Source organism: Arachis hypogaea, chromosome 10 (genome assembly GCF_003086295.3).
Source record: "Arachis hypogaea cultivar Tifrunner chromosome 10, arahy.Tifrunner.gnm2.J5K5, whole genome shotgun sequence".
Taxonomy (NCBI): Eukaryota; Viridiplantae; Streptophyta; class Magnoliopsida; order Fabales; family Fabaceae; genus Arachis; species Arachis hypogaea.
Genome location: NC_092045.1, coordinates 48,608,100 through 48,623,253, shown reverse-complemented (window position 1 = coordinate 48,623,253; position 15,154 = coordinate 48,608,100). Strand labels below are relative to the sequence as shown.

Here is a 15,154-nt window from a genome sequence, read left to right as displayed (position 1 = left end):
TATATTGGGTAAGGATTAGGATCATAGAAGGGTGTTTGGTAGTGGGTGGCTTGTGAGTATAGTGGTTCAACGTTATGTTGAGGAGGGGACTCATAGGTATAGTGTGGTGGGGGTTGATTATCACGGAAAGGTCTACCATAACCATTGCCTTGATATGCATCACAGAATGGTTGTTGCTTGTAATACATTGGAGGACTTTGTTGCCAAGAGGGTTGATCAAATCCTTGTGGCTCCTCCCATCTTTGGTTATCCCATCCTTGATGCATGTTCTCATTGTAATCTCCTCTTCCTGCAACATAATTGTAACCAAACTCATAGCCAAAGGGGTGAGAGTTCATGGTAGCTAAAGAAAATAAAAACAAAAACTAGCAACAATAAGAAACTAATTCCTAAACTAACAAAAACTAGCAAACAATCAAAAATCACATATTTACAATAACCAATAATAAGACACACGTTTGCAATAACCAATAATATTGTACAGTCACTATGGCAAATTATATATTATTTTGAAGCCCCGGATGTTAGCTTTCCAACGCAATTGAAACCGCCTCATTTGGACCTCTGCATCTTGAGTTATGATCGTTTGAATACAAAGAGGTCAGGCTTAACTCCTGTATTCCTTCCACTTTTGCATGCTTTCTTTTCGTCCTCTAAGCCATTCCTGCCCTGTAATCTCTGAAAATACTTAACACACATATCATGGCATCGAATGGTAATAAGAAAGGATTAAAATTAGCTAAATTAAGACCAAAGAAACATGTTTTCAATCAGAGCACAAAATTAGGAAGAAAAGTGTAAAACATGCAAATTCTATGAATAAGTGTGAGAGTAGTTGATAAAATCCACTCAATTAAGTACATGATATACCACAAAATAGTGGTGCATCAAACAATGATGAGAAAACAGTTAAGGCCTTTGAGATGTTTACTTTTCCAAATTAAAATGTCTTACCAACTATCTTAACATGAGTGATTTAATCTATGGCATACCATAATTGATTAGACCCTAATCTCTTAGCGATTTAATCTCCTCTAATCCTCACCAGAAGCCACTCTTGTGGTCATTAATTCAAATCAGAGGGTGAAGTTCATAAAACCTTTTTAGCACCAAAAAACCCTAATTATCTAAAGCTAATAGGATTTTATGTCACTTATCCCAATTAGTTCATGTAATTAGTAGTTTAAGAGGAGTGTTTTCAAGCTATAACTCAAGCGAGATAGCTCTCTCGAGAATCACAAGAGCTCATGAAGAATAAGGATCTTACTCTCGCTCTACCCAGATTCATAATATTAAGAACGAAAACAACACCTTAGAATTGAATCAAACATTAATTAAAATAGAAGAATAATAGTTCTAATCCATAGAAATAAACAGAGCTCCTAACCTTTTACCAGGAGGTTTGATTGCTCATGACTTACAGAGAAAACGGGATTCTAAAAAGTGCAGAAGGCAGAAGATTCTAAAACTAATTGACATACTGACCTAATAATAAACGCTAAATCTAAAAGATATTATTTTAAAATAAAAATTACAAAGATAAGATAAGATAAAATTGAGGTGCTAAATCCACTTGGAGGCTCAAAAGTTTTGCAACTTGACAGCAGGCTGGCGTTCAGCGCCAGAATTGGACATTGAACGCAAGAGAGGGAAAGCGCGCTCTGACTTTATGCCCCCCTGCTGGTGTTGAACGCCAGGTTGGGCGTTCAAAGGTGAATTTTGCACTAAAATACAATATAACGTAATAAAATCTAACTAAAAATAATATAAAAAATTGCTAAAAAATGGTATAAGATTCTCATGCATCAAAGGCAGGCAGAATGTATTATTTTAATTGGTCTAATGCATATAAAAAATGCAACTAGATGCTACATATAATAATGAAGAAAGCAAAATTTTGGGAAGAAACAATTAGTAATAATGTTCTCAAAATCAATCATTCAATTCTTAAAAAATCAGATAAGTGATGAGCGGATAATTTGTATGCTTTTTGGCATTGTTTTTAGTATGTTTTTAGTATGATCTAGTTAGTTTTTAGTATATTTTTATTAGTTTTTAGTTAAAATTCACTTTTCTAGACTTTACTATGAGTTTGTGTGTTTTTCTGTGATTTCAGATATTTTCTGGCTGAAATTGAGGGACCTGAGCAAAAATCTGATTCAGAGACTAAAAAGGACTGCAGATGCTGTTGGATTCTGACCTCCCTGCACTCGAAGTGGATTTTCTGGAGCTACAGAAGCCCAATTGGCGCGCTCTCAATGGCGTTGGAAAGTAGACATTCTGGGCTTTCCAGGAATATATGATAGTCTATACTTTGCCCAAGATTTGATGGCCTAAACCGGCGTTCAAAGTCACCCTCAGAAATCCCAGCGTTAAACGCTGGAACTGGCACCCAAATGGGAGTTAAACGCCCAAACTGGCACTAAAGCTGGCGTTTAACTCCAAGAGGAGTCTCTGCACGAAATTTGCTTCATTGCTCAGCCCAAGCACACACCAAGTGGGCCCGAAAGAGGATTTTTATGTCATTTACTCATTTCTGTACACCTTAGGCTACTAGTTTTCTATAAGTAGGACCTTTGACTATTGTATAAAAAAATCTTTTGATCACTTGAGATCTCTAGATCATCTTTGGACATTTTAGTTCTTAGATCATTGGGAGGCTGGCCATTCGGCCATGCCTAGACCTTATGCTTATGTATTTTCAACGGTGGAGCTTCTACACACCATAGATTAAGGTGTGGAGCTCTGTTGTACCTCGAGTATTAATGCAATTACTATTGTTCTTCCATTCAATTCCGCTTGTTCTTGTTCTAAGATATCACTTGTTCTTCAACTTGATGAATGTGATGATCCGTGACACTCATCATCATTCTCACCCATGAAGAAAGTGACTGACAACCACTCTTGTTCTACAAGCATAAGAGGCTCTAGTGAATATCTCTTGGATTCTTTAATCGGAATCTTCGTCGTATAGGCGAGAACGGATGGCGGCATTCAAGAGAATCCGGAAGGTCTAACCTTGTCTGTGGTATTCTGAGTAGGATTCAATGATTGAATGACTGTGACGTGCTTCAAACTCCTAGCAGGCGGGGCGTTAGTGACAGACGCAAAAGAATCGATGGATTCTATTCCGGCCTGACTGAGAACCGACAACTGAATTCCGCAATGCTGTGACAGAGCATTTGCAATCGTTTTCACTGAGAGGATGGGAGGTAGCCATTGACAACGGTGAAACCCTACACAAGCTTGCCATGGAAAGGAGTAAGAAGGATTGGATGAAGACAGTAGGAAAGCAGAGAGACGGAAGGGAAGGCATCTTCATGCGCTTATCTGAAGTTCCTACCAATGAATTACATAAGTATCTCTATCTTTACCTTTGTGTTATTTTCGTTCATCACCCATATACAATTGAGTTTGCCTGACTAAGATTTATAAGATGACCATATCTTGCTTCAATACTAACAATCTCCGTGGGATCGACCCTTACTCGCGTAAGGTTTATTACTTGGACGACCCAGTGCACTTGCTGGTTAGTTGTGCGAAGTTGTGTAATGCCATGGTATTGAGCCACCAAGTTTTTGGGGTTCATGACCGGGGATTATGAGAGTTGTGAAAAAGTATTGTTCACAATTTCGCGCACCAAGTTTTTGGCGCCGTTGCCGGGGATTGTTCAAGTTTTGAGCAAGCTTTTGGTAACATCAGTGCCAAGATCCGGCAACAACACCAAGTTTTTGGCGTTATTGCCAGGGATTGTTCAGTTTGGACAACTGACGGTTCATCTTGCTGCTTAGATTAGGTATTTATTTTTTTCGAAATCCTTGAAGATGAATTCTAGAGTTTCATGATGATTTGTTGAAGTCTGGCTGGCTGAGAAGCCATGTCTAATCTCATTGGACCGAGGTTTCAACTTATCATCACAAAAGCTTGTTGATTTCTATCTATCTTGCTTTTGGAGCAGTGATTTGCTAAGGCTTGGCTGGCCTCTGGCCATGTCTAGTGTTTTGGACCGAAGCTTTCCTTGAAAGCTTGGCTGGCTGTGAAGCCATGTCTAATTCCTGGACCGGAGTCTTAGACTAGCATTGCACTGATTCCTGGAATTCTCATTAAGAATTTTGATACCTTTTTCCACTTAATTTTCGAAAAAGCACAAAAAAATTAAAAAAATCATAAAATCCAAAAATATTTCTTGTTTGAGTCTAGTGTCTCATCTTAAGTTTGGTGTCAATTGCATGCATTCATTCATATGTCTTAAGGATCTTCAAATAATTCTTGATGATTTCTTACTCTAATCTTTGAATTCTCTTGACTTGAGTGTTTTGTGTGTCTCATATGCATTTTCATTCTGTTAGTGTCAGTAGTATACAAACTGCTAAGTTTGGTGTCTTGCATGCATTGTTATTTGATTCTTGTTGCATTTTGATTTTTACTTATTATTAAAAATCCAAAAATATTTTTAATTTGTGTCTTCTCAAGTCAATAATACAGAGAATTGAAGATTCAGAACATACAGCAGAGGAATTGCACAGAAAGAGCTGGGCGTTCAAAACGCCCAGTGAAGAAGGACAGACTGGCGTTTAAACGCCAGCCAGGGCACCTGGTTGGGCGTTTAACGCCCAAAAGGGTAGCATTTTGGGCGTTAAACGCCAGAATGTGCACCATTCTGGGCGTTTAACGCCAGGATGGCTAGAAGGGAAGATTTTGTTTTCAAATCAAATTTTTTCTAAGTTTTCAAAATCTTTTCAAAATCAAATCTTTTTCAAATCAATTTTTCAATCAAATCTTTTTCAAAACCAATTTCTTTCCATTTTTAAAGATACTTACTATCAATTAATGATTTGATTCAACATTTCAAGTATGTTGCCTTTTCTGTTGAGAAAGGTTTAATGTTTGAATCATATCTTTTCTTGTTAATCAAGTTTTTAATTTTCAAATCAAATCTTTTTAAAATGTTTTCCAAATCATATTTTCTCAATCACATCTTTTTAAAACTAATCATATCTTCTTAACCACATCTTTTTCAAAATAGTTTTCAATCAAATCTTTTTGATTTCTAATTTCAAAATCTTTTTCAAAAATCACTTGATTTCTTTTCCATTTTCATTTTCGAAAATTAAGTAATGTTTTTCAAAAAAATGTTTTCAAATTTTCTACTTAATTTTCGAAAATCACTTCCCTCCTTCTCACATCCTTCTATTTATGGACTAACACTATCCCTTAATGCAAAATTCGAACTCCATCTCCTTTGATAAGTTCGAATTTTCTACTTCTGTCTTCTACTCTTCTTTTCCTCTGACACTTCAAGGAATCTCTATACTGTGACATAGAGGATTCCACATTTTCTTGTTTCCTTCTCTTTCTTATGAGCAGGAGCAAAGACAAAGGCATTCTTGTTGAGGCTGATCCTGAACCTGAAAGGACCTTGAAGAGAAAGCTAAGAGAAGCCAAAGCACAACTCTCTTTAGAGAACCTGACCGAATTCTTCAAAGGAGAAGAACACATGGCAGCTGAAAACAACAATGCCAACAATGCAAGGAAGGTGCTGGGTGACTTTACTGCACCTACTCCCGACTTCTATGGGAGAAGCATCTCTATCCCTGCCATTGGAGCAAACAACATTGAGCTTAAGCCTCAATTAGTTTCTCTAATGCAACAGAATTGCAAGTTCCATGGACTTCCATTGGAAGATCCTCTCAGTTTTTAGCTGAATTCTTGCAAATCTGTGACACTGTTAAGACTAATGGGGTTGACCCTGAGGTCTACAGACTTATGCTATTCCCTTTTGCTGTAAGAGACAGAGCTAGAACATGGTTGGACTCTCAACCTAAAGAAAGCCTGGACTCTTGGGAAAAGCTAGTCAATGCCTTCTTGGTAAAGTTCTTTCCACCTCAAAAATTGAGTAAGCTTAGAGTGGAAGTCCAAACCTTCAGACAGAAGGAAGGAGAATCCCTCTATGAAGCTTGGGAAAGATACAAACAATTGATCAGAAAGTGTCCCACTGATATGCTTTCTGAATGGAGCATCATAGGTATTTTCTATGATGGTCTCTCTGAACTGTCCAAGATGTCCTTGGATAGCTCTGCTGGAGGCTCTCTTCATCTGACGAAGACGCCTACAGAAGCTCAATAGCTAATTGAAATGGTTGCAAATAACCAATTCCTGTACACTTCTGAAAGAAATCCTGTGAACAATGGGACTAGTCAGAAGAAAGGAGTTCTTGAGATTGACACTCTGAATGCCATATTGGCACAGAACAAAATATTGACCCAACAAGTCAATATGATTTCTCAAAGTCTGTCTGGAATGCAAAATGCACCAAGCAGTACTAAGGAAGTTTCATCTGAGGAAGAAGCTTATGATCCTGAGAACCCTTCAATGGAAGAGGTGAATTACATGGGAGAACCCTATGGAAACACCTATAATCCTTCATGGAGAAACCATCCAAATTTTTCATGGAAGGACCAACAGAGACCTCAACAAGGTTTCAACAACAATAATGGTGGAAGAAACAGGTTTAGCAACAGCAAGCCTTTTCCATCACCTTCTCAGCAACAGACAGAGAGTTCTAAGCAGAATACCTCTGACTTAGCAACCATGGTCTCTGATCTGATCAAAACCACTCAAAGTTTCATGACTGAAACAAGGTCCTCCATTAGAAACTTGGAAGGACAAGTGGGTCAGCTGAGCAAGAAAATTACTGAACTCCTTCCTAGTACTCTCCCAAGCAATACAGAAGAAAATCCAAAAGGAGAGTACAAGGCCATCAACATGGCCGAATTTTGGGAGGAAGAAGAGGCAGTGAACGCCACTGAGGAAGGCCTCACTGGGCGTCCACTGGCCTCCAATGAGTTCCCCAATGAGGAACCATGGGAATCTGAGGCTCAAACTGAGACCATAGAGATTCCATTGGACTTACTTCTGCCCTTCATGAGCTCTGATGAGTATTCTTCCTCTGAAGAGGATGAGTATGTCACTGAGGAGCAAGTTGCTAAATACCTTGGAGCAATCATGAAGCTAAATGACAAGTTATTTGGAAATGAGACTTGGGAGGATGAACCCCATTTGCTCACCAAAGAACTGGATGACTTGTCTAGGCAGAAACTGCCTCAAAAGAGACAGGATCCTGGGAAGTTTTCAATACCTTGTACCATAGGCACCATGACCTTCAAGAAGGCCTTGTGTGACTTAGGGTCAAGTGTAAACCTCATGCCTCTCTCTGTAATGGAGAAATTAGGGATCTCTGAGGTGCAAGCTGCAAAAATCTCACTATAGATGGCAGACAATTCAAGAAAACAAGCCCATGGACTTGTAGAGGATGTTCTGGTTAAAGTTGAAGATCATTACATCCCTACTGATTTCATAGTCCTAGAGACTGGGAAGTGCATGGATGAATCCATCATCCTTGGCAGACCCTTCCTAGCCACTGCAAAGGCTGTGATTGATGTTGATAGAGGAGAGTTGATCATTCAAGTGAATGAAGAATCCTTGGTGTTTAAGGTCCAAGGATATCCCTCTTTCATCATGGAGAGGAAGCATGAAGAGCTTCTCTCAAAACAGAGCCAAACAGAGCCCCCACAGTCAAACTCTAAGTTTGGTGTTGGGAGGCCACAACCAAACTCTAAGTTTGGTGTTGAACCCCTACATTCAAACTCTAGGTTTGGTGTTGGGAGGTTCCAACATGGCTCTGAGCATTTCTGAGGCTCCATGAGAGTCCTCTGTCAAGCTACTGACATTAAAGAAGCGCTTGTTGGGAGGCAACCCAATGTTTTATAATTAACTATTTTCTTTTGTTATTTTATGTCTTTTGTAGGTTGATGATCATGAGAAGTCACAAAATCAATGAAAAAAGCAAAAACAGAATGAAAAACAGGAAGAAAAACAGCACACCCTGGAGGACGCACCTACTGGCGTTTAAACGCCAGTGAGGTTAGCTGTTGGGCGTTTAACGCCCAGTCTGGCACCATTCTGGGCGTTTATCGCCAGAAAGGGGCACCAGACTGGCGTTAAACGCCAGAAAGGGGCAAGAAGCTGGCGTTAAACGCCAGAAATGGGCACCAGCCCGGCGTTTAACACCAGAAATGGCACAAAACGTGATTTTGAATGCCATTTGGTGCAGGGATGACTTTTCCTTGACACCTCAGGATCTGTGGACCCCACAGGATCCCCACCTACCCTACCACTCTCTCTCTTCTTCACCAATCACCTCAACACCTCTTCCCCAAAAACCCCTCACCTATCAAATCCCATCTTTCTCTTCACCACTCACATCCATCCCTCATAAAACCCCACCTACCCCACCATTCAAATTCAAACCACTTTCCCACCCAAACCCACCCTCAAATGGCCGAACATCCCTCTCCCCCTCTCCTATATAAACCCTCCTTCACTCCTTCATTTTCCCACCTCCTAAACACCATTTCTCTCCCCTTTGGCCGAATACAAAGCCATTCCCTTTCTCCTCATTTCTTCTTCTTCTACTCTCTTCTTTCTTCTTTTGCTCGAGGACGAGCAAACATTTTAAGTTTGGTGTGGTAAAAGCATTGCTTTTTGTTTTTCCATAACCATTTATGGCATCCAAGGCCGGAGAAACCTCTAGAAAGAGGAAAGGGAAGGCAAAAGCTTCCACCTCCGAGTCATGGGAGATGGAGAGATTCATCTCAAGGGTGCATCAAGACCACTTCTATGAAGTTGTGGCCTTGAAGAAGGTGATCCCCGAGGTCCCTTTTTCACTCAAAAAGGGTGAATATCCGGAGATCCGACATGAGATCCGAAGAAGAGGTTGGGAAGTCCTTACCAACCCCATTCAACAAGTCGGAATCTTGATGGTTCAAGAGTTCTATGCCAATGCATGGATCACCAAGAACCATGACCAAAGTGTGAACCCAAATCCAAAGAATTATCTTACTATGGTTCGGGGGAAATACTTGGATTTTAGTCTGGAGAGTGTGAGGGTGGCGTTCAACTTGCCTATGATGCAAGGAGATGAACATCCTTACACTAGAAGGGTCAACTTTGATCAAAGGTTGGACCAAGTCCTCACAGTTATATGTGAAGAGGGCGCCCAATGGAAGAGAGATTCAAGAGGAAAGCCGGTACAATTGAGAAGGCATGACCTCAAGCCCGTGGCTAGAGGATGGTTGGAGTTTATCCAACGCTCAATCATTCCCACTAGCAACCGGTCCGAAGTTACCATAGACCGGGCTATCATGATCCATAGCATCATGATTGGAGAAGAAATAGAGGTTCATGAGGTTATAGCCCAAGAACTCTATAAGGTGGCGGACAAGTCCTCTACCTTGGCAAGATTAGCCTTTCCTCATCTCATTTGTCACCTCTGTTATTCAGTTGGAGTTGACATAGAGGGAGACACCCCCATTGAGGAGGACAAGCCCATCACTAAGAAAAGGATGGAGCACACAAGAGATCCCACTCATCATGAGATCCCTGAGATTCCTCAAGGAATGCACTTTCCCCCACAAAACTATTGGGAGCAATTAAACACCTCCCTAGGAGAGTTGAGTTCCAACATGGGACAACTAAGGGTGGAGCATCAAGAACACTCCATCATCCTCCATGAGATTAGAGAAGATCAAAGAATCATGAGGGAGGAACAACAAAGACAAGGAAGAGACATTGAGGAGCTCAAGCACTCCATAGGATCTTCAAGAGGAAGAAAGAGCCACCATCACTAAGGTGGACCCGTTCTTTAATTTCCTTGTTCTTTATTCTTCTATTTTTCGAATTTTATGCTTATGTTTATCCATGTTTGTGTCTTGTGATCATTAGTGTCTTAGTGTCTATGCCTTAAAGTTATGAATGTCCTATGAATCCATCACCTTTCTTAAATAAAAATGTGCTTAATTGATAAAAGAAAGAATTGCATGAATTTTGAATTTTATAACAGTTTAATTATTTTGATGTGGTGGCAATATTTTTGTTCTCTGAATGTATGCTTAAACAGTGCATATGCATCTTGAATTTGTGGTTCATGAATGTTGGCTCTTGAAATAATGATGAAAAAGGAGACATGTTACTGAGGATCTGAAAAATCATAAAAATGATTCTTGAAGCAAGAAAAAGCATTTCTATTAAAAAAAAAAAAGAGAAAAAGAAAACGAAAAAAAAAGAGAGAGAAAAAGAAAGAAATAAAGTTGTGATCCAAGGCAAATAAGAGTGTGCTTAAGAACCCTGGACACCTCTAGTTGGGGACTCTAGCAAAGCTGAGTCACAATCTGAAAAGGTTCACCCAATTATGTGTCTGTGGCATGTATGTATCCGGTGGTAATACTGGGAGACAGAGTGCTTTGGGCCACAGCCAAGACTCAATAAGTAGCTATGTTCAAGAATCATCATACGTTACTAGGAGAATCAATAACACTATCTGGATTCTGAGTTCCTAAAGAAGCCAACCATTCTGAATTTCAAAGGATAGAGTGAGATGCCAAAACTATTCAGAGGCAAAAAGCTAAAAGCCCCGCTCATCTAATTAATACTGATCTTCATAGATGTTTTTGGAATTCATTGCATATTCTCTTCTTTTTATCTTATTTGATTTTCAGTTGCTTGAGGACAAGCAACAATTTAAGTTTGGTGTTGTGATGAGCGGATAATTTCTATACTTTTTGGCATTGTTTTTAGTATGTTTTTAGTATGATCTAGTTAGTTTTTAGTATATTTTTATTAGTTTTTAGTTAAAATTCACTTTTCTAGACTTTACTATGAGTTTGTGTGTTTTTCTGTGATTTCAGGTATTTTCTGGCTGAAATTGAGGGACCTGAGCAAAAATCTGATTCAGAGACTAAAAAGGACTGCAGATGCTGTTGGATTCTGACCTCCCTGCACTCGAAGTGGATTTTCTGGAGCTACAGAAGCCCAATTGGCGCGCTCTCAACGGCGTTGGAAAGTAGACATCCTGGGCTTTCCAGAAATATATGATAGTCCATACTTTGCCCAAGATTTGATGGCCCAAACCGGCGTTCAAAGTCACCCTCAGAAATCCCAGCGTTAAACGCCGGAACTGGCACCCAAATGGGAGTTAAACGCCCAAACTGGCATAAAAGCTGGCGTTTAACTCCAAGAAGAGTCTCTACACGAAAATGCTTCATTGCTCAGCCCAAGCACACACCAAGTGGGCCCGGAAGAGGATTTTTATGTCATTTACTCATTTCTGTAAACCTTAGGCTACTAGTTTTCTATAAGTAGGACCTTTTACTATTGTATTAGGGAGTCTTTCGATCACTTTAGATCTTTTGATCATACTTTTTATGATTGAACCCTCTTTGGGAGGCTGGCCATTCGGCCATGTCTAGACCTTGTTCTTATGTATTTTCAACGGTGGAGTTTCTACACACCATAGATTAAAGTGTGGAGCTCTGTTGTACCTCGAGTATTAATGCAATTACTATTGTTCTTCCATTCAATTCCGCTTGTTCTTGTTCTAAGATATCACTTGTTCTTCAACTTGATGAATGTGATGATCCGTGACACTCATCATCATTCTCACCCATGAACAAAGTGACTGACAACCACTCTTGTTCTACAAGCATAAGAGGCTCTAGTGAATATCTCTTGGATTCTTTAATCGGTATCTTCGTGGTATAGGCGAGAACTGATGGCGGCATTCAAGAGAATCCGGAAGGTCTAACCTTGTCTGTGGTATTCTGAGTAGGATTCAATGATTGAATGACTGTGACGTGCTTCAAACTCCTAGCAGGCGGGGCGTTAGTGACAGACGCAAAAGAATCGATGGATTCTATTCCGGCCTGACCGAGAACCGACAGCTGAATTCCGCAATGCTGTGACAGAGCATTTGCAATCGTTTTCACTGAGAGGATGGGAGGTAGCCATTGACAACGGTGAAACCCTACACAAGCTTGCCATGGAAAGGAGTAAGAAGGATTGGATGAAGACAGTAGGAAAGCAGAGAGACGGAAGGGAAGGCATCTTCATGCGCTTATCTGAAGTTCGTACCAATGAATTACATAAGTATCTCTATCTTTACCTTTGTGTTATTTTCGTTCATCACCCATATACAATTGAGTTTGCCTGACTAAGATTTATAAGATGACCATAGCTTGCTTCAATACTAACAATCTCCGTGGGATCGACCCTTACTCGCGTAAGGTTTATTACTTGGACGACCCAGTGCACTTGCTGGTTAGTTGTGCGAAGTTGTGTAATGCCATGGTATTGAGCCACCAAGTTTTTGGGGTTCATGACCGGGGATTATGAGAGTTGTGAAAAAGTATTGTTCACAATTTCGCGCACCAATAAGCACAATGTATACACATTTCAATAATTTAGTGGGCCTGATAAGACTAACATTATTGCGTTCAATACTCAACATTTGCATTTTGATATTCCAAATCTTTTTAGAAGACATAAATACATACACACATATAGATATATAAGATCAATAGATATCATTATAGCACACAATAAATAAAAGTATAAAACATGTTCATATTCTATGTCAAGTGAACTGTTCAAAAATACTTGACTCAATTCATGTACAGTGTAATAAGAGGTAGTCATAGAACAACCTTAAAATATGTTATATCAGAGAATTTCAAATACATAGTAGTAAAGAGGATAGTAGCATTTTTCAATTGCTTGTCTGCAAATACCAGTGATGCATGCCAAAAGTACATATAGATTAACCGATACACATTTTAAAAATAATAACAAATGCAAATTCACAGTTATTATTCAATAGAATTTAATCACTTAATTAGGCACCAAGTTCCCCAAATCTATAAGAAGTGTAAGCTCATTGTTTTATTTTTTCCTTTTTTTCTGAAACTCTAAAAATAAAAAATAAAAAATTATTTAAGCATGAAGATTTCTTATGCGTAGCTTTGAATATTCAAAGCTTTTAATTACAATCCCATTCAACACTACAATTAGCAAAGTCATGGAATTCTTAAGATGCAATTGCAACTAAAAGAACGTACAAGTCCCCAGGAAGGTAAAGCAGACACGGCTTTGGAATGATGGAATCATTGCTTCAAGTCTCTTCAATGCACTTGCTTGTGATGTGTATGTTTCAACTCTAAGAATTTTTTGCAAATCCAAGCCAGACTCTATGGAAAGACCTTCAAGTGCTTTTGTAATTACTGATTCATCAAACAAAACCTGACTTAGCAATAAAAATATTGTAGTAGGAGTATAGAACTGCAAAAGTCTTTTGTAACATGATGTTGCACTACCAATATCAATAGAAAATTCAAGCTACCTCATTCCTAAAATGATTTTCAAATGGGGATCATATCTACTACTGAAGATACCATACTATCTTAAGATACCATACCATACCTATCGAAAACTAAAGGATATCTCCTAAACAGATAAAGCAATCCGATAACGAAAAGAAAACAAAGGAAATTTAAAAAGCAGTAACACCAGCAGAACCAAATCCGACTATTACAAAATGAATTTCATTCACTCTATTAAATACAAAGTGAATAACTCATTCACCCTATTCTAACATTTTTAAAATTCAAAGTGATGTGAACATATTCCAAAACAAAATTTATAAAAATAGAAAAAAATAAAAGAATTTAAACTCTTCTTTAATTGACGCAATGGATGGTTTACAACTCTGCTTCATCATCATTTTTCCTTGAAATTTAAGATATATATTTTTAAATTTTAAAAAGTAAAGTAAGTATAATAAAAAAATAAAAAATAAAACTTAAAACATTTTATACCATTAAAATCGAAATCCGTTGAGGACTCAGTCTCGCCACCACTCTCTTCGTAATATGTTGAGGAATCAAAATATTCCTAGATCAAAATTACAAATAAGAAGGCTAATGAGCTATGATAAACCTTTATTTTATGATGATTTTTAGATAGAAAAATGTAGAGTTTATCAACTTGAATTTATTCATAAAAAATACATAATTTTGTGAATTTTTCCTAATTGTGCTTAATTGTGAAAACATATTTTTCATGCTTGCAAATTATCAAATTTAATTCAATTTTATTTCATTCGATGACTTGATATGTTTGTTTGAGTGATTGAAGGTTTATAAGACAAGGATGGCTTGAAGAAATAAAGAAAAAGCATGCAAAAGTGGAGAATTCATGAAGAAATGAAGATTGGAGAATTCCATGGTTGTGTGTACGCATGCCTTGTGCGTACACATCACTTGGAATTTATGCGTACGCACGGCTTGTGCGCACGTGTAATACCCTACTACATAGAGCTTTACGCTTAATTCATAAAATAGAGGTGGTGTGGTATTAAGATCTCTAAAATAAAATATATACATGATATATAATAATAGTTGAAAGAATTTAATACTCGAGGAGCCTTGAAGCATGGTTTAAGCGAAAGTATGAAAAGAAAAGCGCAATACTCATGTACAGAAACTTGCATACATAGAAAAGTAAATACACATATGTGTAACAAGAGTTGAGTGTCAAAAGATACGCAATATCAAACTCCGGGTCTAACCTGCGAAGCCAAGGCCAGTCGGAGAATATTACATACATAAAGTATACATATACATCCCTAAAGTACTCAAAATACATAACATAAACTCCTAGTTCTCCATCTAACCTCTAAGAGGTACAAAGTAAAAAATACACAAAGGAGAAATCTAAGCACAAATATATATATATATATATATATATATATATATATATATATATATATATAGCTTAAGATATCAAAATACATAAACCCGACTTCGCTTGCAAAAGAAACTCCAGACGCCCAGAGAGGTGCCTCTCGACCTGCATCTGAAAATAACAACATATGTATGGAATGAGAACCATGGATTCTCAGCATGGTAATAAGGCCTACATACATAATATATAAGGTCCTGGAAAAGCCACGGGCAATCCTATAACATCGACATTCAAATTTAAAACTTTAAGATTAACACTGTAATCCATAAGCATGGTAGTTGTCTAAGGTTCTTAGTTCTAACTCAACACTAACGTAATTCTAACATATACCCTCAGTTTCTTGCCTTCTCACCTTCCTCTAATTCTCCAAAACTCTGGCGCACAGACAAGCAATACAGACAAAACAAACACAAATAGGATACAGATACAGTAGGTAGCAAATATAGCAGGTAAGCATAATAATCACATAGGCAAACTTAGTTAATGCACAATCAAACAAAACACATGTATGCATATGTTG

At 38.2% G+C, this 15,154-nt stretch overlaps 1 non-coding gene across 1 annotated transcript; it reads right to left on the bottom strand.

Moving 5' to 3' along the window:
* Positions 1 to 5,898: 5,898 nt before the first annotated feature.
* On the bottom strand, positions 5,899 to 6,006 carry LOC112718966 (small nucleolar RNA R71). Its single transcript, XR_003161291.1, has one exon. It is a non-coding gene; the product is annotated as a small nucleolar RNA R71 (small nucleolar RNA).
* Positions 6,007 to 15,154: the final 9,148 nt, after the last annotated feature.